General features: G+C 33.1%; 1 protein-coding gene and 1 pseudogene across 1 annotated transcript in view; one reads left to right on the top strand and one right to left on the bottom strand.

The window, feature by feature from the left end:
- The window catches only part of AGO1 (protein argonaute-1), a 355,180-nt gene that overhangs the window by 327,179 nt on the left and 4,073 nt on the right, over nucleotides 1-23,928 (top strand). The gene's annotated exons all lie outside the window — the stretch shown is intronic.
- LOC149375307 (uncharacterized) lies at nucleotides 545-4,151 on the bottom strand (annotated as a pseudogene).

The raw sequence follows: 23,928 nt of genomic DNA, 5'->3' as shown, positions 1-23,928 counted from the left end.
TTAATTTTTCCGGTCGAGTTGCAGATTTCGCCCCATTTAATGGATAATTATGATGCTTAACACTAATGATTAATTTTTCACATCATCCGTAAGACACGTTACCCGGATGCCAAGTTACTTAAGATGTAGCCAAATAATTTTTCTAATTTTCGCTTACTTTTGCTGCAGATCCTAAAACAGAATTATTTTCTATAATACTAGAATGAATAAACCTATTATTACCCGATGATACTTCATTCAAAAAATTCTCCTTTTTTTTACGTCGATTAAAATGTTATGTAGTAAGCAAGTGTACTTGACGATCAGAGATGCAACATCTGACGATGGCTGAATAGTAGTATAAAATATTCGCCACTTGTGGTACGTATGTCCAAAAGCATTTTCTACAATTACTCAAGCTCGTGACAGTCTTTTGTTAAATAAAATTTGTTCTCCAGACAAGTTTTGACCAGGATATGGCTTCAACACGTTTGGCATTGAAGCGTAAGCACCATTGCTGAAAAAAAGGCTGACATTCTATTTGAATAAGGAAGAAGACTTTCGACTAATGAACAAGAGCTCTGTAACAATTCGATGCTCAAAAAGTACCAGGGTCACTTTGATGGCCATAATTGCTAACATCAATGAAAATGTATTTGTGATAACCATCTACAACGGCCTACAGAACAATTGAAAAAAATTTCTTACAGTTTTAGTATAATGATGCAGAGTGAGCAGGTTTTTTTATTCTCATGTGTCGATCATCAACAGCTCCCAAGCAATGAGGACATTGCCACTTCTCAAAAAATTGCTGGGAAATTTGCAAAAACTTTTGCACATCGGGTATAGGCATGTGCACATGTTCAAAAACAATCCAAATAACGTTCATGCACTCGTTGACGATTTTACTGACAGTTGTTACTCCTATCCAAAAATAAAAGGCTAAATTACTGTACGACGAGCCAGTTGCGAGAAATCTAAAACACATTTTATTAAAAGTATGTATTAAAAACACCATATATGTGCATGTGTTACTTCTTATTATAGACACATAAGATTTTTTTGCAATGTTGGATGTATGGATGCTCTATAGATTTTATTTTTGCTTCTAGGTATGTGTCAGAAATGTTACATATGCATTGTACACCCATATAAGTTACCAGAAATTATTTCATAAATTATTAAAAATCTGAAAAAAACCTATTTTCTTACATTGCATGAAAATCTTTTGTACATGCACATACGGACGCCCCGGACGAAGACTATGCCCCACTTCGAAACTTGGACGAAAACTATGCCCTTTTCCTAAGTCTGGACGAAAACTATGCCTTTTACTCTAGTTCGGACGAAAACTATGTCCTTTTGGGATTCTGGACGAAGACTATGCCCTTTTGCAGAGTTCGGACGACAACTATGTCTTTTTGCTTAGTCTGGACGTAAATTATGCCCTTTTGGGATCTCAGACGAAAAATATACCTTTTTATTGCGTCCGGAGGAAGACTATGCCCTTTTGCGTAGTTCGGACGAAAACTTTACCTTTTTTTCTTATCCAGGAGAAGATCATTCCATTTTCTCCGAGTCTGGACTAAGATGTTGACCTTTTCTGGAGCCAGAATGAAGTGAAATTCATTTATGCCCACTCTTAATTTTTGTTTGTGATTATATATATAGTCAAATATATTTATATAGTGGTTCTTGCCTACAGTTTTTATAATATTCATTGTAAGAAATCTTTTAAAAAAGCTTATTCTCGTTATTTTTCAAACACTTATTTAAACTGCAATTACTAAAGCCGCTAGACCTGCTAAGAATAATGAACACGTGTTGTTTTTTTTTTACAAAAATTTCCGTAGATACTTGGACACAAGTATCGCAAAACCTTAATATACATTGTTGAATCGTTTTCAAGAGCTTCTTCTAGCGTACTAGTGGCTGTGAGCCGCCGAAAGCATGAGTCTGCAAATCTGAAGGGGTTTTTTTTTGTTTTAGAGGAAGTACAACACAAGAGAAGTCAGTAAATAATACTTGAATGTCTTTTAACTTAGTTTGCGTTCAGACACAGACATAGTTTTAGCCCAGACTCGAAAAAAATGACATAGTTTTCGTTTGGACTTAAAAAAAGAGCATATTTTTCGTCTGTACTCTAGAAAAGGGCATAGTCTTCGTCTGAGACCGAAAAAAGGGCATCATATTCACCTGGACTAGAAAAAAGGGCATAATCTTCGCCCGGGACTTCGAAAGGGCACAGTTTTCGTCCAGGGCCAATTTGGGCATAGTCTTCATCCGGAGCGTCGATACATTTTGTACACAAAAATGCATCGTACGAAAAAAGTGTTCCAGCCCAAAATATGTGACTACAAAAATCAATTAAATAAGATCTAGAAGATTTTCATAGATTCAGTATTTCTATCCTGAAAAAAAAATTTTTTCTACTACACTCCTGATTCCCCACAAAGGTGCTGTTCAATTTTTCAAGTTTTGTAAAAGTTTACTCGTTTTTTTACTGATCAAATTAGGAACTTTCAAACTTTTTCTTTTGTATTTATAAATTAGCAAAAAATCCGTCTGTAAATACATATAAATTATGTTGTATTATTTTTTAGTTTTGATACTTACCTTAGCATTAAAACTAGTTTTTCCTCTGGGAGAATTGGTTGAGAAATTAAATTGCACCAATTTTTAGTCAAGTGACCTTCCGTTTTTGATAGTATGTATTGAAAAGTTTTCACTTTCATCCTTAAATATTGCTTAAATTTATCTTGTTTTTTTTTTTCAGTAGAAGAAATAACCACTTGTAGCTCGCTCAATGTACAGAGAAATGATCCGAAAGGGTTATGTCGAGTTCATCTGTCGATCTTAACTATCAATAAGCGCAATATCAGATTATTCTTGTTCTATCAATAGTAGCGTAGCTCATTTATATTATTGTCTCACATAGAAAATCAATAGCATCTAGTACAAGAAAGCGCTTATGGTATAGTAAATCGATAAAAAAGTGGTTTTATTACTCTTTGACTAAATATTATTCAGAAGTACTTAATCAGGTTTATTCTTGAGTTGTCATAGTTATTTTTAAACAAATATATAAGCTAATCCTATTTTTTAACATACAAATTCTTAAACGTTTGTTAACATAAGTATTAAAAGTCCATTTTGTAAGTTATTATACTTCAATGAATCATTTATTGACAATAAATAGGCTCCTCATTTCATGAACTAATTATTTTACTTGCGCTATTCCTTAGAGTACAGTCAGCTTTGATTTCGACTCCACCACCACTTTCTTTTCCAGTCTCAAAAAGCTACTACTCGTAGAACGTGCGTTATCCTGAATCTTTTCTTATTAATGATTGCTGATTCTCAGACATAAGATCAAGTTTTTCTCAGACAATTACCTATCTTTTGCAACACATAATAATTTTGTCCTTACAACCTTTCCTTAGAAGAATAAAGAAAGAATATTTATTTAAAAAAATGTAAGGACATTGTTAAAATTTGTTAGCGTCGAAATTAAAGTGATGTAATAAAAAATCATGTGATGGAACTTTATGTCAATTCCTGAAACCCATTGAACTATTTCAATTCGAATTCATTGTAAATAATGTAATTATATTTTATAAACAGGTATAAGTGATATTGTAAGCATGTCAATTGTTGCATGAAGCAGCATTAGCACGTAACGCTTAGCATCAGCTATATTTTGCCTCAAAGTCAAAGGAAATAAACTCTATTTGCCATCGAGCCGTACTTTAGGCTATACTTTAAGCCAGTTTTTCAACCAGACGGGCAGTTTTAATTAATTTCTTAATACTATAGTTTAAAAACACAACGTTATGCTGTGCCATGATCCTCTCATCTTCGAAGTGTAATGAGCGAGTCACTCTTTTTTGATGAGATCTAAAATTTTACAAAATCTGCAAGTTTTTACGTGTATCCACAGTTAAAATGTTTGAACTCAATGTTTGCATAGCGAAGGCTAAAAAGTGAAGAAATTAAAAGGTGACACTGGATGAAAATGACTTTTAATTCTGGTATTTTTCATCATCGGAGAAAGAGCATCATTTGTTACATGAAATGGAACCTTTTCGTTAATGCATTTCGACTATGTACAAGAACCTGTACGTACCTGAAGCATTGTCTGAATCAGTTACGTTGAAATCACCCATACGCATATGTACATACTTATGTAACCAACTCTGATTATTCACGTACCTGGTTAAAAGATCGTTTGACATTTACAGTACACAACTTTAAGTGCCTAATAACTTATGTAAATAAATGGGGCAAAATTTTTTTGGCGACAAAAAATAACTATATCATCATCATATGCAGTTTCACTGTATTTATAACCTGTACACAAAAACAAGTGACAAAGTTAAGAGTCTGAGGTCCAGCTTCACGCTTAATTATATTTTTTAGACTGTTTAATAAATACAATTATTAATTAAATAAGTGGCTTTAGTCTGGCTAAATTACTGGCGTGGAGTTTGGCTTAAAGTATGACTCAATGTCTGTCTGAATGTCAAACTAAAAGAATGGCTAAAAGTGTGGCCAAATGTATGGCTTAAAGTATGGCTCAAAGTACGGCTCAAGGTATATCTCAAAGTCTGGCTGAAATATGGCTCGAAGTATGGTTAAATGTCTGGCTACATGACTGGCTTATTGTCTAGCCTCATTAAGTTTGTATATAAAATTGTATGATCTCTTTTCCAATCTTGACCCACACAGTACATTTATTAAGTAGTTGTATTTATTAAATAGTAAGAAATATATTATCAAACACGATGCTGGACCATGGACTTTAAACTTTATCATTTGTTATTTCTGTGCAGGTTATGAACACCGTAAAATGATACGATTGTTATGATACAATTAATTTTTGTAGCCAAAAAAATTCTGCCATGCTAATTAAATGAGTTTTTAGTCACTTTAAGTTGTGGATTGTAAATGTAAAACGAGCTTTTAACCTGGTACGCGAATGGTCAGAGTTGGTTACGTAAGTATGCCCATACGCATATGGATGATTCCGATGTAACTGACTCAGACAATGCCTCGAGTACGTTTAGGTACTCGTACGTAGTTGAAATGCAGTAATAAACTGGTCTAAATTAATGTAAAAAATGACGCTGTTTCTCCCTTCATGATAAAAGCCAGAATTTAAAGTCATTTTTATCTTCTGTCAAACCTTTTAATTTCTACAATTTTTGCCCCTTGCTCTGCAAACACTGAGTTTGTAGATTCCAACTGTGGGTACACATAGAAATTTGTAGATTTTGTCGATCTTTGAATCTAATACAAAAATAGTACCTTGATCATCACACTTCAAAAACAAGAGGTAAATGGTACAACATAACGTTTGGTTGTTAAACTATAGTATTCAAAGTATTTATTTGCGGTGCCCATCAGTTTCAATTACTGATTTAAAGTCCAGCTAAAACTATGGCTTCATTTCGGGTTTAAGGTATGGCTTACAATATGGCTTAATGTCTGGCTGAATGTATGGCTAAAAGTGTGGCTCAATGTCTGGATTTATGCAGTTTGTATATAAAATTGTATAATCTTTCCTTAAAGCTTTACCAACATAGTCCATTTCAGAAGTATTTGTATTTATTAAATAGATAAAAATATATCCTCGAACACGATGCTAGACCTCGGGCTTAAAATTGTGTCCTTTGTTTTTTCTGTGCAGGTAACGAATTCAGTGGAACTCTACATTATGATGATATAAATATTTTTCGCAGCTAAGAAAATTTTGCCCCGCTAATTGACATAAGTTCTTAGGCACTGAAGGTTTGTATTGCAAATGTATGACTAGTTTTTAACCAAGTTCGTGAATAATCAGGGTTTGTTACATAAGTATGCACATATGCATTTGGGTGATTTTGACGTAACCAACTTAGATGATGCCTCGGGTACGTATAGGTACTCGGACATAGTTAGAATGCAGTGATAAAAGCGTTTGTATTAGTGTAAGTAACGATGCTCTTTCTCATTCACTAACGAAAGACAGAGTTCAAAGTCTTTTTCATCCAGTGTCGTCTTAATTTTATCACCCTTTGGCCCTTGCTCTGCGAGCACTAAGTTTATATATCCTAACTGTCAGTACATTTTGAAAACTTGGAAATACTATCCATCTTTTATCACTTATATTGTCCATGTTATGTATTGTCTTGGCACCTACATGGTATATTATCGTATTTATAAATATGTATCGCGAAATTTTGATTGAATGTAAATGATATGTTAATAAATAGTCATGCTCCACAATACCAAGTTTGTTTCTTAATATTAAATATGATGACTAAGGTAAGTGAAAGGAGTACATAGATATGTATAAACTTCTAAGTATTCTCTATCTCTATCACACACTTTACTGACACATACAATGTAGCTCCTACGTACAAGCAACAAAGGGATGTATGTCTTTTTTATAACTTATAACAGCAAAATCTCATGCTGAAAAAAATATCATCGTAAAGGTAAGCAGTTACAGATTCTAAGTGAGATGATCGGGCTTTAAGAAAGGATCTTGATATTAATGAAAAAAATCATTGACTTTAGGCAACCATGCTACTATTTGTATTCTCGTAATCACGCAGACTCAACATCTAGCCACAAGCTAGCACTAGGGGTTTTTGTGCACGGAGCCTATATTAGGATCTTGGTAGCCAAGCTTGGGCTTAACTACTCCCTGATTTCAAATTCCAACCGGGAAGATACTACTTTGCAGAAACGAGTTTCCTACTCTACCGATCCAAAGATATTTTACTAAGTTTACTACAATTAATTGATTTGAAATATTAACATGTCAGAAAAATAGTAGACGCACATTCTTGAATCTACAAGAAGTAAATATTGCTGGATTTTGGCGAGATTCATTGAAATATAAAAAAGAAAAGTAACAAATCGGCTTACACCTAATTAATCTAACATCTAATTTTTCACTTTTCGCCTTGAATTCACAATCAATTTTGCCGAGTTTGTGCTTTATTTCTTCTTTTATGTATGAAGAATGTGCGTCTACTCTTATTTTATCCGTAAAATAGTTAGCTGCCAAACAAATAACGTTATAAAGCTGTACAATTTAAAAAATCTTATTAGTATACTAGGAGGCTTTAACAATGTTCAGACTGCCCTTAAAAGTCAAGCATTTTATTGTAAGACATGAAGCGTTAAAGTTATAGAAAATCTAAACATCAGTGCTTTTTTATTCTACGTAAATTAAAGCTGATGTTTTCATATTCCAGCCGCTAAAAGTATAAAGATGCTGTGTAAGTATGATGTATATATAGTACATATATTCTATCCAAACGATGCGTCTGCTCGATGTTTTTGCAATGTAGTATATGTGTATATATATATAGAGATTAATATGGTCAGTTTGTTAAGCATTTAAAGATACCTGCAGACTACGTGAATTTTATACCACTGGCTTCCCCCAGAATTCACTTAATTCACAAACGCTCGTGCTATCTCCCGGATGTATTTTCTAATAGAGAGGTGAGAGAAGCTCAATAGGTATGTTATAACCATATGAATAGCGCAATTTTGCTGTTAAGTTTTACGTGATCCTAGAGTATTGCTGTATAGAATATTGAGGTGTAGGAATGTTTGTGCAAGTGAAATCAGGCATCAAAAAGTTCAAAACAAGAGTATTTCAGAAAGACAGTTGTTCCTATGAAGTTATAATTGTATGAGCTGTAAGGATCCATGAAATCGCGTGAGAGCAAGAGAGATGGACGATCAGAGCTGACCTCTCTTTCGCTCTTACATGCTTGAATTTATCCTACACAGTCAGTTTATTCCATGTGATTTCAGCTTTAAAGATAGATTGTATTGTGAAATAGCAAATTACATACGAGTTTGCAAAGGCTTCGATTTACGAACCGAGAGGTTGACGGCACGAAAGTTGTAGATTTTTCAAAAAATGATCCAAAGTAGCACTTTTGTGCAAATTGCGAAAAAACGGCTGACTAATTTTATCCCACTGGAGCTCATTTTCTTCGCCTTGAAATAGTGCATCTTTTTTAGTCATATAACTTTTTTGTCCGACACTCCAGTTTTTTTCTAGACATGACAAACCATTTTTGATGTTGGATACCATTTTTTTGAGCCATTAGCTGACCTAATTTAAAGTCTAAAACTATTCAGATGTATTCTGAAATTGCTTAACTACCACCAAAATCTTTTTCACGTTGGGAGCAATTTTTTTCAATTAAATACATAAATCTATCCAACTAATATCCCAACTATGGGTACACGTCAAAAACTTGGGGATATTGTCAATCGTTGGTCATTTATATCTTAACAAAACTCCAACATTTAAATCTACATATTAGGCCCAAAACCTACTCAAAAGAAGTCTCTTACTCATCACATTTCGAAAACAAGACTGGATGGGTTGATGGCACTATACAACGTTGGTTTGTCTAACTGTAATATACAACTGATTGGTCAGCAGTGCCCGTCTGGCTGAATGTCCAGCTCAAAGTCTGGCCGAATGTTAGGCCAAATATCTGGCAAATAACTTTTATTTCCTTTGACTTTCAGGCAAAATATAGCTGACACTAAGCGTAACATCCTTATGCTGCCTAATGCAACAATTGATATACTTGCCGTATGACTTATGACAGTTAGGAAAATATAATTAAATTATTTTTAACAATTATAAGTTAAAATACTTCAATAGGTTTCAGGAATCGACATAAAGTTTTATCACATGATTTTTTATTATATCACTTTAATTTTGACGCTAATGAATCTTAACAATATTCTTATAATTCTTTAAATAAATATTCCTTCTCTATTTTAAAAATAAAGATTGTAAGGACAAAAGTACTATGTGTTGCAAGAGATTGTTAATTGTCTTAGCAAAACTATATCTCTTATCTGGGAATCAGAAATCATTGCCATAAGAATAGGTTCAGGATAACGCAGGTTCTACAAGTAGTAGGTTTTGGAAACTGGACGGGGGAATGGTGGTGGAGTCGAGATCCAAGCTGACTGTATCTTGAAGCAATAGTGCAAAATAAAATAGTAAGTTCATGAAATGAGCAAATTGTTGTTAGTGAATAATTTATCTAATTATAATAACTTGCAAAATAGATTTTACTTGTAATGACAATGTTAACAGTTGTTAAAAAATTTCCATGTTAAAAAGCATGGTCAGCTTATTTATTTGTACAAAAAGAATTGTGACAACTCATAATAATAAACCCGAGTACTTTTGGATGATACAGTTAAAAAATCATAAAACTTTTTTTTGTCTTTGATTTATTATACGATAAGCGTTTACTCGTACTAGGGGCTATTGATTTTCCATTTAAGATGGCTCGTCACAAGTATACTATCTAATTGCATGACATCAGACCTACAAACATTCGGTCATGACGCTGCCATAGCACAAGTAACCTGTCTTTTCATACATAATCACCTTTTTGATAGCTAATACCAAAATATTACCTGGCACACCCAAATTTTTCGATATTATTAAAAAGCTTATGATTTCTACTCTCAATTCCTAATTTTATACAAAGAGTTAAGGTTTATTTTGGAAAATATAGTAACATTTTAAATCAATACTATACGGCCTTCTATAAGAGCCCAAGTTAAACATGAATTTTTAAGAGATTTGTTTTCAAAAACTGCCTGGCAACACAGCTTAAAATTTTTAAAGATTATTTGGTTTATTATTAAGTATAATTTCTCCAAGTTTCGTTGATACTTGAGGTATTTCGATTTCGTAATGAGCCACCTTAAGACAATAATGCAAATGAGCTACGCTACTCTTGATTAAACTAGAATAATCTTACATTGCGCTTATTAATAGTCCAGAACGGTAGATGCACTTGACGTAACCCTTTCCGAACATATCTTTGTGCATTGAGCAAGCTACTTCTATTGACAGTACTGCGTCACCTGTCGAACCAACCTTTGCAAAGTCGGCGACTTAAAAAATTATTTACTCGAAAACTCTCCTTTTTGGAACTTGCGCCTGTAGAAGCTTTTGATCAGAACCTACAACATTTATAAATTTCAGCCAATTTCACCGGGAATCAAGAGTCCATTGAGTTGCTGTGGGGTCCTTTTAACTACTATCCTTAATATGATTAAAGAAACACAGTGTCCTGAGAATAAAATTAACCAACAAAAGTTTTATGACGAGTGTATTGTAGGGTGGCCTAAAAAGTCAAATATACCTAAATACGAAAAATTTGTAGAGATAAATGCTGATGTGCATATTTAAGATGAATATGATTAATTGATTTCATCAGACAGGGGTCAGAATTTTATGAAGCCCACTGGTAATAAAACGGATAAAAGAGGCATCCACAGAGTAAATAATGAATTAGACGACCAAGATACACTTCAACCCCAAACTATTGAATAGAGTAAAAATGCTTCTAGTGTCAAAAAATTGCCTAAGTAAAGAGCAAAAAACCTTCATAAATCAACTAAATATACGATAAAAGCTCGAACACGTCAAATAGTAAAAATTAATTTTGTTAATACCAAATTGACTGAAGGATACTTACCAAAAGTCGATGTAGGACATAATGATGTGTATCTAGGAGAAGGAATCGTAAGAAATCAAGGTGGTCTACGTAATATTATGTCAGTAAACACGAATGAGGATGATGTTATGATTAAAATAGATCCAAAAGAAATTGTACCCTTTGAATACATTACACCTGAATTTGACCCCGATACCAGTAGCGAATGTTAGAGACTAGTTATTAAAAACGAACAAAATTGAACAAGAGGCCTAAAAGGACTTGTGCGTACCGGTTACTTTAACCTGGAAGAACGAGATCGAATTTATCAACTGATTTCCAAATTTCCAAGAATTTTCTTGCTACTAGAAGATCCTTTACCATGAACTAATCTCGTTGCACATGAAATCCCAACGGAAAATAATATCCCTATTAACACATGAGAATGTCGTCACCCACCGGTACATAGAAAAGTTTTAGAAGAGCACGTAGCAAAAAACTTAACGATAAAATAGTTAAACCATCGTCATTACCGTATAATTCACCTCTTTAGATTGTTCCAAAAATAACCGATAGCCATGGAAATTCAAGATCGAGGGTAATAGTTAATTTCTGAGAACTTAATAAAAAGACCATTGGTAATGCATATCCATTGCCTAATATCGCAGATATTATGGACCGGTCAAAAGGATCCGTATATTTTGCAGCTTTTGATTCAGCAAGTGGATTTCAAAAAATTCCTATGGCTGAACATGATAAGTATAAAACAATTTTAACGACACCTCATGGACATTACCAACACAGACAGATGCCCGAAGGTTTGAAGAATGCACCTTCCACGTTCGAACGACTAATGGATCTCATATTAAGAGGTTTATTAAATATTTAAATGTAAGTGTATTTAGATAATATTATTATTAACACAAAAGATCTAGTACATCATGATCGTAAAGTTAGGTTACTTTTCAACTGGTTAAGATCAGCGGTTATGGTACTCCAGCCAGATAAAGTTGAGTTTTTACGAAAAGAAGTAATATTTCTTGGACATATAGTAAGTCAACCAGGAATTGAAATAGACCCTAAAAAAATACAGGCCATTAGAAAATTCCCCTAGCCAAAAACTATATAAAATATCAGACAAATTTTAGGACTAGTAGGATACTATAAACGCTTCATTAAGGATTTTTCAAAAATGGCTCAGCCATTATCAGATTTATTAAAAAAGGAAGAAAAGTTGGAATGAACTGAAGTGCAAGGAAAGAGTTTTTAAATACTAAAATACCATCGATGTCAAGAGCCTATTTTACAATTTCCTGACTTTAGTAAATCATTAGAGTTGATAACAGATGCATCTGACTACGCTATTGGAGCGGTATTAAGTAAAAAAAAAGATGGGTTTGACCATCCTGTCGCCTATCTTTCAAGAACTCTAAATAAAGCCGAAATAAATTATTCTACGACTGAAAAGAAACGCTTCGCTAAAGTATACGCAATTCATCATTTTCAAGGAAAGATCTGGGTCAGCGTTTAAAGCGTTGGATGTTTAAATTCATCGGTTACGAATACACTTTCAAATACAAGCTGAAAAAACGTAATAGCAATGCTGATGCACTATCTAGAAACCCAGTAGGACCGTTTTTTATGCGGAAAACAATATAAACAATGGATTAGCATTACTAAGAGTTATAATGATGGTTCGAAAGAAAATAGAGGAAAAGAAGAAACCAGAATTACAAAATCAAAGAAAAGAAACAGTAAGAATATCCAATTTAACGACGATCAAACCTAGAAGCATGACCAAATCAGAAACAAAAGTACCTAAATTGGCCAGGGGCCTTGCACGACCCCTTGGTTTAAGAACAAAAGAGGAATGGCCAAAGTTAGATTATAGTGTGATTGCATGAATGACTTAAACAAAAACATTTCTACAATCACAGACATCATCTGCATCTTGACCAAGTTCATTGAAAAGTGTCACTAAAAATACACCGAAAAATTCTAGCTCATTAAAAGAGAATTTTTTAGAACCAGTAGCCTAAACATCACACGCTAAAAATACGAATATTTAAAACACAGGAATAAAACCTAATAGTTCTGAAAATGAGACAAAGTCACATTTATCAGTCAAAGACATAATCAACCTTGGTGCATTGTCAAGGATAAGTATTTTTTCCGAAAACGACCTGACTGATACTGAAGAATTGTCAGGAGAAGATACACAATTACCAGTATATGATCCTAATCAAAGTGGATTTTGTCAAGAACTAACTGCAATTGACGAAGACTCAAATACAGATACTAACCTAAACTCAGACACGACATATACTAAAATCTTCGTTACAACTAATTCACTAAGTGAAGGTTCAAACGACCTTTTGAAGACCAATCTAAAACTATGACAAGTAATATACAGGGTGATAAGTACTTTAACAGCTGGTAAAGTACTTATTGATCACCCGGTAGAGAAGGTAACTTATCAAGAAAATCAAAAGTTTATAAAATAATTCAACCAAAGTCTTCAAGAATATGCCTACAAACCAGGCAAATATGCCCGAAAACACCTTAACAAATCACCGTCTGTTATGGTAAAGTTAATTTTCTGAAAATTCAAGAACGTGATGAAATAATGCATACACTACATGACAGCCCTATTGAAGGACATTAGGGAACAAACGAAAATTATCAAAAAATAAGAGAACGATTTTATTGACCTCGAATTAAAAGTGATATTCTTTAATTATGTTTGTAAATGCAGCAAATGTCAAGAAAAAAAAATGGAACAAACGAAAACAGGAGAACCTCTGGTGCTTACACATTTATTGAGGCTTCTGATAAGGTTTCCATTGATACCGTTGGTAAAATCAAGTACGCCTGCCGATGTACTCGTACAAAATCTAATAATAGTATACGGTGCCCCTAGAACAACTCATGAAAACCCGAAAGACTAATCATCTAACTACATCAGGATATTATCTTTAAACAAACGAATCATTAGAGCCGAGTCATGCTGCCTTAGCTGATTTTATAAGAACTTACTATGAAACTTATGATGACTGGTACAATTCGGCCAAAATATGCAGCTTTCACGTATGATATGAGTATACACGCAGCAACAAATTTTTCGCCTCATGAACTAGTATTTGGGAGAGTAGCAAGGATGCCCTTAAATATACCTGAAGATGAAAGTTTACGAACCTATCCATTATATTTACAAGATTTTTCATTATTATATTGAGCCACTTCAAGGAATGCAAATTGCAGCAGAAAATCAACAAACAAAAATGAAAATACTAACAAAACCAAGATGCGATAAAAAATTAAAGCCTCTAAATGGAACCAGGAGATTACGTTTGGGTAAGGAAATAAGTACGTTTCCGTAAATTTGATCGCTACTACAATAAGCCCCTAAAGGTAAAAACAGGTTTGCAGGAAAATTATGTATTACTTGAAAAAAAGATGGTGAAGTCATTCAAAAATACACACATAAATTAAAATTAGTTTCCTAATAATAGGATCCTTGTAAGAATTATTTTCTACATGTCTTCCAAAGAAAAAAAAAGTCAACGATGCGGATTATATTGGCCAACTTAATGACAAAAGTGCTTGAAGGTTTCGCAGATTCAAACCATCCTAATCATGGCAACTATAACATAGTACTAATAGAAACAAACCCTGGTATGTGCTTTGCTCGAATCGGTATTACAAAAATTAAAAAAGCTGACTGGAAGATAGTGATATGCCTCGATATTAATAGATTCATATTGAAAGACACCTACTAAAAAATTAAATGAAACCTTCTGATATTGTATAGCACAGTTACGTTATCCTAATTGTCCTAACTATGTGGAAATAGACTTTTTGAGTTTCAAGATATTGCAATTGAAAATTCTTAAAGCAACACTACTGAACATAATGTATACTGTGAGAAACCATGCGGGAGATAACGTCATTCCACGTCCCAACATAGGAACAGAAAGACTGCCACCTTTTGGAATTATTAGAAGCATTACTAAAGGACTTTTCTGTTTAGTTACAGAATACAATATCAACATTATGAACGGTAACATCAATAACTTGCACACTGATCAAAAGGTATATTATTAATTGTATGAACAAAATAGCCATATTTTTCCAGCTGCATTCAAAAAACTAAATATCATTACGAAACGTTATCAGCATATTCTGAAATAAGTTTTTGATATATTGACTTCAGGACCAGATTTTACTCTCGACAGATATTTGATACATTTATTATTTTACCTACACCTTATAATTAAGATCAAGTGGTTCTGATATGCTCAAATATAACATACATTTTTTAGCATGATTCAACATTTTGAACTTTTATCCCAAACCTCTTTAAACAAACTGAAAGTAAATCATATTTTTTTACATTAATTAATAATTTTTTTACATTACTTCTTTCCTATCGATTGAAGAAAATGTGGAAGCAAAATTGTTCGTAATAAAATTTCCTATTGATAAAGGTCTTTTAGGTTATTCAAAAACTTTATAATTGCAATGCTATATTCCTAAAAAGCGCTAAATTTTCTATTTTGACAATGAATGCTTGGGTGTTTGTAGTTTTTATTATTATTGATAAAAGCAATTGAAAATTCGAGACGATAATAAACAACAAAAAAAAACTTGTCCCTCGGTGACTTTCTTTTGTATTATTACGAGTGATTTTGGACTTTGCAAAAATCTCAAGTGGTGCCCGTAAGCTAAAAAACAAAGATTTGATCCTGTATACGTGATCGCTTTCTGCCTTTCTCCCCTTACTAACAACCCACTAACTAAAAATATTAATTATTGTTTCCATAGTCAGTGTATTTGATAATGTCTAATATTGAAATAATTTATATATTAGTATATTTATAGGACATTTTTTTAAATAGTAGTAGAGTAATTAGTCAAGTTAATTTATTTTTACGCCTTGTAGTGTACTACAGAAATAATAAAACAATCATTAATAATTAACATGACACAAAATTCAAGTATTAAAATACTTACACATGATTATTTATGAAAAATGAGCAGCACAAAACTAAACAACTACAGATTTATCAGCAAAGTATTTAACTTGTACGTCTATCAGTGTTCTGATTTGACGATGTGTAAGCCCTAGAGTACTACTGTTTAAGGTGAATAACAAAATAATGAATTTAAATAAAAGAGTTTTTTGCAGAAAGACAGAAAATAAGCATCTATAACAACAACAAAAAATCTGTAAAATTTTTCCATTTTTTGAGAAAAGTGTCCCTACTCCTTCGTTTTTTCTTTATTCTTTTTATTTTGATTCATTGTTTGCATACTAATAAGCAATGTGCGCTGTTTTCAGAAGTGCCTTAATAGTACACGATTTGTTTAAACTGATTTTTATAAAAGCAGCACATAAACTCTTTAAATTAATCTGAAGTACACAGGCTTAATAATAACTAATAGCTTACCAGATCGTGTGTAGACGATAATTTTGGTGTTGGAAAAAGACTTCTTGTGCATCAATCGAGAAGCAACAACATCACGTCACGAGAAGCGTGACGAATTCCCGGCGCAAAAAAGCTTGTAGCACTAAGCACGTGTGCCAATGAACAGGGCCGTGACTCGCTTTTCTTTTCACCTGGCTCTAAACGGCTTTGTAGCTGCTGTAGCCACTGTAGGTTTCACAGAGGGGCAGCGTGGGTAGGGGAGTGGCAAGACGTGGAAACGCGGGGAGAGGCACGGTATACAGCGGTAACGTACGGCAGCACACAGCTTTACGCGTGTTAACGTGCCATCGGGAGAGATAACGTGGGCGAATGCGTGGGAACGCTGGTGAACGCTAGGTAATGTGGGTAAACGCGGGTAAGACACTGTTACCCGAGACTCGTCAGTTAGAAATATAATAGGAAACGGGAATGAATTCCCGCATGTAAGATGGTGCACCCAGCGCTATGCGAGTTTTCGGAGACATGGGCAGCGTATTTCAGGGAAAACTCGTCTTGCATAGAGCTGAACCAGGCAATTAAGGTATTACTACAGCTGTTTGAGGAGTGATACCAGATCACGTAGTGGCATACTTGTTTTTAATGGTGTATGTTTGACATACACGTTGTAATGAAGTCCGTAGTTGGTATACATGAGATTCAACGAGTTTCAAAGCTTAATACCAAGTGAGCATGTATACACTACATGTGTCAACAGTTCTCATGCCAACATAAATTGTTCTTCGGCGTGTAAGAAGCCACCAGTGGCTGGCTTACGCTGGAAAATGCTGTATGAAAGCACTACCCTAGGTAATGCTAGTATCGGTGGCGCTTACTAGAGATCATTTAAGACTACATCAGCTAGAGCCGAGGTATCAAGCATTTCTTTTGAATGCCGTCTACTATAAAAGTACCTAAAGGAAAATCAATACCCTGGCTTGTTCGTCTATCAGCGAGTGCACGGAGGTAAAATTTGGGTTAAGAGAGCTCGTATACTTACTGAACTAGTACAGCTCAACGCAATGAGGCTTTCACAGTCCGATGTTTGTGTTGATACAGTTTGACGCACCGCTAAGCTGTAACAGCTCGAAGAGAGGGGGTGAGTGAGCGCTTTAGACTCTCTCATGACAATCCCGGAGGCTCACGGCCTGACGAAAAATATAGATGTATACATAGAAAGAAAAAGAGTCTGAGATGTGCAGATATATACGTATTACGTAACTGTATGTATAATACTTATATATATATCTTCCTATATTATGTAGTTAACTCAGTGGGGTATTCCACACAAACCCCCCACCGCCCCCCATTTGCCCCCACTGCGCCCCTACCAACCCCCCACAGAATAAGGTAAAAATCCGTTATTTTCTTGCTTATTTTGACATATCGTCGTTTTTCTCAAAACCCCCCACAGCCCCCCACCGACCCCCCGCACAATTTTTCATGGCCCCACCGCCCCCCACCGACCCCCACAAAATATTATATGAATAGTATAGAAGTATGGTATAAGTCTTTATTCAAGCCAGGGGGTTCAACCACGTATGGCTTCATGGGATAATAACAATGTATGTTTTAATATTTAATCAAATAGTTACAGATTAGTGCACAATACTGTAATCAGCTGAACTTAAAAACAATCAATTGTATCTCGATTTATTGAATCCCTTGGTTTCTTTGTAGGCATAAAGTTTTTGGTGGGCTGACTTTTTTTGTTAGCATTTTGTTACGTTGCATTTTGCCAGCCCTGTCAATGTGTTAAAGTCTATTACCACATTCCTACCAAATCACATGGTAATATTGTATAGTTTTTTCTCTCAAAACATCCCACATCCCCCCACCTATCCCCCATGGCCCTCCCACCGACCCCCACGAATTTTTTTATGGCCCCCACCGTCTTCCCACACTACTTTAGACCTGACCGTGATCATACCGTTTTTACCTATCTTTAGACAAAACTGTCTGATCGCCATGATTTATTTCATCGTCAAGAAGAAATTTAAAGTCATATAATTGATTCATAAGGGGTTGTTGCACAAAACATCATTATTTATACAACTAAGTACGTTTAAAAACCAATTTATATGGAGTTAACAATACAGTATCATTAATATAAACAATGAAAGTTCCGCATCACTTTATGAGTCATCTTATAAAGCCTGATTAAACCACGAAGACTTACGTCCATTTCTATTCTGTTTTAAATAAATGCTAAAATTGGTGCAATAAATGAACACAATATACATTCATGATATGTATCATTAATTAATAAATTTTACCTATACATAAAAAAATAATAATTAAATCATGTTATGAATATAAGATACACTATTATATTCTAAAAATTCTATCCAAACTATATTTTCAATCTCTAAACTGTTTTCTCTATCGACTTGAACAAAAATTTCATTTTTATTTTTGCATCTTGATAAAGCCACGTATAATTAATCATGAGAAAATGAAGGTTTTTTTAAAGTATAATCCCACATTATCAAAACTTTGACCTTGAGACTTATTCATAGTCATACCAAATGTTACAACTAATGGGAATTGTTTTCTATATAAAATAAAAGGTAATGATAAAGAATTTCCAGTATTTAATGTAATTCTTGGAATGAAAACTTTATTACCAATTTTTTCTCCCGTTACTATTTTGCCTTCTACGTTATACTTCAGTAATTTAGTAATTCGCAATCGTGTACCGTTAAATAATCTGTCTGATATACTCAAATTTCGAATTAACATGACTATTGTACCTATTTTTAATTTAAGTTCATGAGGTGGCAAGCCTTCACAAATGTTGTTTAACATTTTTACAGGAAAATTTATATAAATATTATCATCTGATTTATCAACACCCTTATATGTTGCTGTATTGATGCTGTAATAAGTTTTAGTTTTCCCATGTAATTTACTTGAAATCTTATTGTTTAAAAAAAAGTATATTCATTATGTGAAGTTAGTATCACGTTATTGTCAAAACAGTTGCTGTAATTACCAAATATTTTTGTACAGACATCATGTGTTATCCAGGATTTAGAAATTTTAAATGTTTCTATGTCCCCTTCTCCAATTCTTAACAATAATTTCGAAAATTCTTCATTACTAGAACGGATATTATTTTGTAATCTTAAAATTTTAAAGGAGTTTCATAAAAATGATGATTTAATAGTTTCTTCTATAAATATAGTTTTATTACCGTTTTTCATAAGTGGAAGAATTTGTCGAAAATCTCCTCCTAATACTATTAATTTATCACCAAAGCAAAGTTTTGTATTACACAAGTCTCTTAAGGTTCTATCAACGATTTTTAGAGTTTTTTTCAGAATCATAGAAGCCTCGTCTCATATTATTAAATCAACTTCCCTTAATTTTTTTTTTTTTCTTTCAAATTCTAAAAATACACTTTCAACATTATCTAAGTCTAGAGGTAAACGAAAAGTTTTATGACTGGTCATACCTTTTGGTAGTAATACAGATGCAATTCCTGCCTAAGCCATGAACAAAATATTTTTACGTCTAGAAATAAAGTAATAAATGAGTGTCTTATATAAGTAGGTTTTTTCGGATCCACCAGGACCATCTATGAAATATGTTTTTTCATCTTGTTCACAAATAGTTTTAAAAATTTTTCTTTGATCTTCATTTAAATTTGTGTGCATTATATCGAACATTTTTTTACTGAAAGATATTTCCTCAATATTGCAATTTTTTATATAGTTGCTAATGGTTGGTGTCGGTGAACTAAAAGACTCACATGATTTACCTTCCGATACCAAAATTTGATTAATATGTAGAAGAGCACAATCATTATTATCATTATCGAAGTCTTCCGTAAAAAATTTTTATGTTTATTCCATATTTTATCTCCTTGAATGTTTTCTCAAATCAAAAACCAAGTAAAAAATTGTCTTAACTGGTATGGAAACATAATTGTTATGGCTTCGTTAAAAATATTTTCGATTTCAGAATCATGTACTATTAAACCCATTGCAATTGCAGTATCCCTGAAATTTTTGTATCTTATTTTATTATGTTTTTTAAACGTCTTCAAACGATGTAGCCCCATATAATTTATGTATTTCTTATATAATATTTAAAAGTTAGGGGGTTTGCGCGCAGTGCGCGCAGGGGTGCGTAAGCCCCACTAGTATATATATATATATATATATATATATACACGTATATGATACTTACGTATACAGCGACGTGCATAGCTAAAGATTATAATATTTTTAATGTTAAGATTATGAAAAACAATCATTTAAAATAAATAACACATAAATTTTTAAGGAAAAATAACAACCTTCGTAATTTCGTATACAGATTTATTATTTCTGTAAATTAAAAGAAAGATTCGTACAAAGATTTAATTCAACATCATATCTACCTGCTACATACATTTCATCATTAAGTTTTACACATACGCAAGGCTTAATATTTAGTAACATTTTAATTAGTTATTGTATTTATTGTCACTTTAAAAGCATAGTAGTGGTGTTTAAAATACAACATATATATTTGACAAAGTAAAAAAAATATTTCACCAAAAAAATAATAAATTTTCGTAATTATGCTAAACTGAAAACCATCATCACTAACATTGCCAATAATTACAGTTGCTGGTGAATATTTCCTATCCTTTATAATTACAAATTTATAAGGATTTGTTTTGTCGATTAACAGACTATATTTAGATACACCCGTATCTCCTTCAATATCAACAGCCCCAAGATGAGGTTCTAAATTACAATGGATTTCAAAATTGTTAACGTAGCACTGTTGAAGCTGGTTTTTTAGTGTTACAGTAAGAGGTAAATTTGTTGTTGAACTTGTCCTTACAGCAATTGTTTTTAATTTTTTTTTTTTTCTTTTACCAAGTATGGCCCAGAAATTTGTGTATGGTCCGTTATCTCACATTATTGTAGGAGCAAGTGTTGCGAAATGATCTTTTGGTTGCAATGGATCAAATAATTTTGTATGTTAATCATTGCATTCTTGAATAAGGATATGAATTCTACATGAATCTGCGGAAACGTATCTTGGAGATGATAATTTTAGGAATGAAAAACAAATCTCACAGCATACTATGTTATGTTATACTTGTATACAACAAACACACATGAAATTTATAGATGAAGGGAATAAAATTGACACTTACCCAATCTTCATATGGTTACGGCTGATAATCGTTGTAACAGCATATATTTGTGCAGCTATTGTTTTCGTACAGTATGATCTACACGCAAAATTAATAGCTTATACACATATAACTTATACACTAATACGTATAAACTACTTAATGAAAAACATTCACAAGCTATACAGCGTATAAATAATTAAAATGGCAGCAGCTGATGCGAGTCCATGCTTTGCACATCGTAAACGAAAAAACTATTATTCATGGAGGGATTCAAGGTAGTTAAGAGTCGCTCTACTTTGTTTCCGTAGGTTGGGCACTCGCTCCCATATGTAGAAATGTGTTCATGTGTCAGATCTATATAGTCTATACACAGAAGTATGTATACATACGATACTGCCGATACTGTTGTTTTCATAACAAATTGTTTGAAAGACTGTCGACTTATCTTGATTTTTTACTGCTCTTTAAACACAAAGCAAATGTTATAATTTTTTAATTATTTTTTTTCGTTATACCACAGAGAAGCAGATGAGTAGACTTCAATACATGTTCACCTTCAATATAAACCCGTTTTTTGTTACCTACGTACTTTAATATTGTACTAAAGCTTGCTAAATTACCCATGTTCTCATACAACTGTCAAATCTGTCAAATGTTTCATTTGATTTCTACGCGTCAAGGAGGTTCAATCTCTTGCTATAGTCCATGCGACACTCTCTATAATTTGGTATGTCGTCTGTCTTTCTCGTTCTCCTGTGACAATATAACCTTTTGCAGTTTTTATCTCCTTTATTAATTAATTTTTTCTCTGACAAGGACCCTCGAGATGTTCTATAAAATTAAGTACGATCACTAGATAATTTTTTATTATTGATAAAATTTTCATTTCAATGTCATCGTTAATAAGCGAGGTAAATGCAACAGAAGCGCTTAAAAAGACGACAGCTAATAAGTCTACGTGTAAAAATTAACTAAATATGAATATGAATTACTTGGTTGATAGGAATTCTCGTGCCTTAAAATTTTGACAGTGTCATTGTTATGACTTTGTTCATTTGTAAACAAACTTTCATTCAATTCTTATGTTGATTCGTTTACCGATAGAACTTCCTTAAAACATTTGTTATGAAAATATTAGTATTGACAGTATCGTATATATACATACATCTGCTTATAGACTATATAGATGTGCAACACGTATACACCTCTACATATATAAGCAAGTGCCCGACCCATGAGGTAAAAATACAAGGTATAGCGTTCCGAGGTCTCATTTTCATGCCGTTCTGCGCCTGTCATAGTGACGCTATATTTGAGAGAGATGTGACTACCACAGCGTCGAAGAGCCTGTACAATTAAACGAAGTGGCCAAAGTTGAAACTAAAACCTATTCCACGCCTCTCACCTCGAATTGAGAAACACATATACATATAGACGTACGTATGTATATACGTGTATGTTACCAGATCATCTTTTACCTATTTAGTCAGTTTTTTTCTGTGTAAATATTGACGAATTGTGCATTTGTCACTGAAATAACTCGAATAAAATATTGAAATAAAATATATTTATGATTTCACAAGTTTTTTGATCGTAATATGCTTTATATTTTAAAAGCTTTTGAAATTTGCAGACAAACATGGTGGTGCGATGGAAGCATTCCTGATTGGTCATTCAAAATAGATGCACAACGCCACACCTTATATTTTTACTTCATGCCCCGACTAAAGCTCGATTTTATAGCTGAGTTTTAACTGAGAAAGGAACTAGTTTATTTGTAATCGGTAAAATAACATGTTGATACATGTGTTTTTTTCAATTTTTCACCGATACAGGCTTCAGGTTGTTACCACGTGAGGTCGCATGAGCTTGCCGTTAGGTGCGAATAGCAGTGAAGGATGAGGTAACCAATACATGTATACTTGAAGCAAAAAGATTTGGCAATTACCTATAGAAGATAGACCAGAGAAATCAGTCAAAATATAGTTATTCTTGCTAACAACAGATGACGGACGTACAACATTAACAGGCTATTAAAAAAGGTAGTAGAAAAAAAATTGTCGACAACAGCAGTGGTCAAGACAGCGTATCGACGCCTCGGACGATAACAAGCCCAGTTCAGATTTTTCAATGTTATTTTAAATAGGAAAATCTGAACTGGGATTGTTTTTATCCGAGGCGTTGATTTGTTGTATATATTATCAGATAAAATACGAGAGTAAAGTAAAAGAAATTCCAAGAGCACATCGTGCATCTATAATTCCAAAAGTACTAGTAGTAGAGCAGTTACATAGTTGCTAGCAGAAACAAGTTTTCCGTTAATATAAAAGAGTGGTAATTTGATGAAGCTGACAAATTAACTGGGCATGGATCTTAGGGAAAATAAAAACTGAAGATCTGACTGCCAACCAGAACCAGTCAAAGTATTATTTGCGAGGAAAGGTGAGTTGAAGAAAATAATAAAGACGTGTTCATTGTAAAAATTTATACAGTAAAGTGGAATGGAAAGTCAAATAAAGAGTCTATGAAACATATTGCATGTTGCAGCAAAACTAAAAAGTGTTAGAACAGGCTTAAAGTTACTTATGAAATTTCAAATAATGCAAAATGAAAGGATACAATTGAGATAGAAAAACAGACGGACCAAAGTCGATTAACGACTTGATGATGATTATCCAGACGGAAGGAAAGAAATTACTTTGCAGAGTAAAAGTATCGTTAAAGAAAAATGTACTAAATGACTTGACGCAAATAAAATATTTCAAGTTAAAAGATAAAGACATACGGTATAAGTGAAGTAAGAATAATGGACTACAGAATGAAAACAGAACAGAAGATTTTAGTTACTTAA

The sequence above is a fragment of the Copidosoma floridanum genome, unplaced genomic scaffold, assembly GCF_036245765.1.
Source record: "Copidosoma floridanum isolate Cflo_tuat_1 unplaced genomic scaffold, Cflo_Japanese_pri ptg000008l, whole genome shotgun sequence".
NCBI classification, from domain to species: Eukaryota; Metazoa; Arthropoda; class Insecta; order Hymenoptera; family Encyrtidae; genus Copidosoma; species Copidosoma floridanum.
This window is presented reverse-complemented; position numbering and strand designations above follow the sequence as displayed.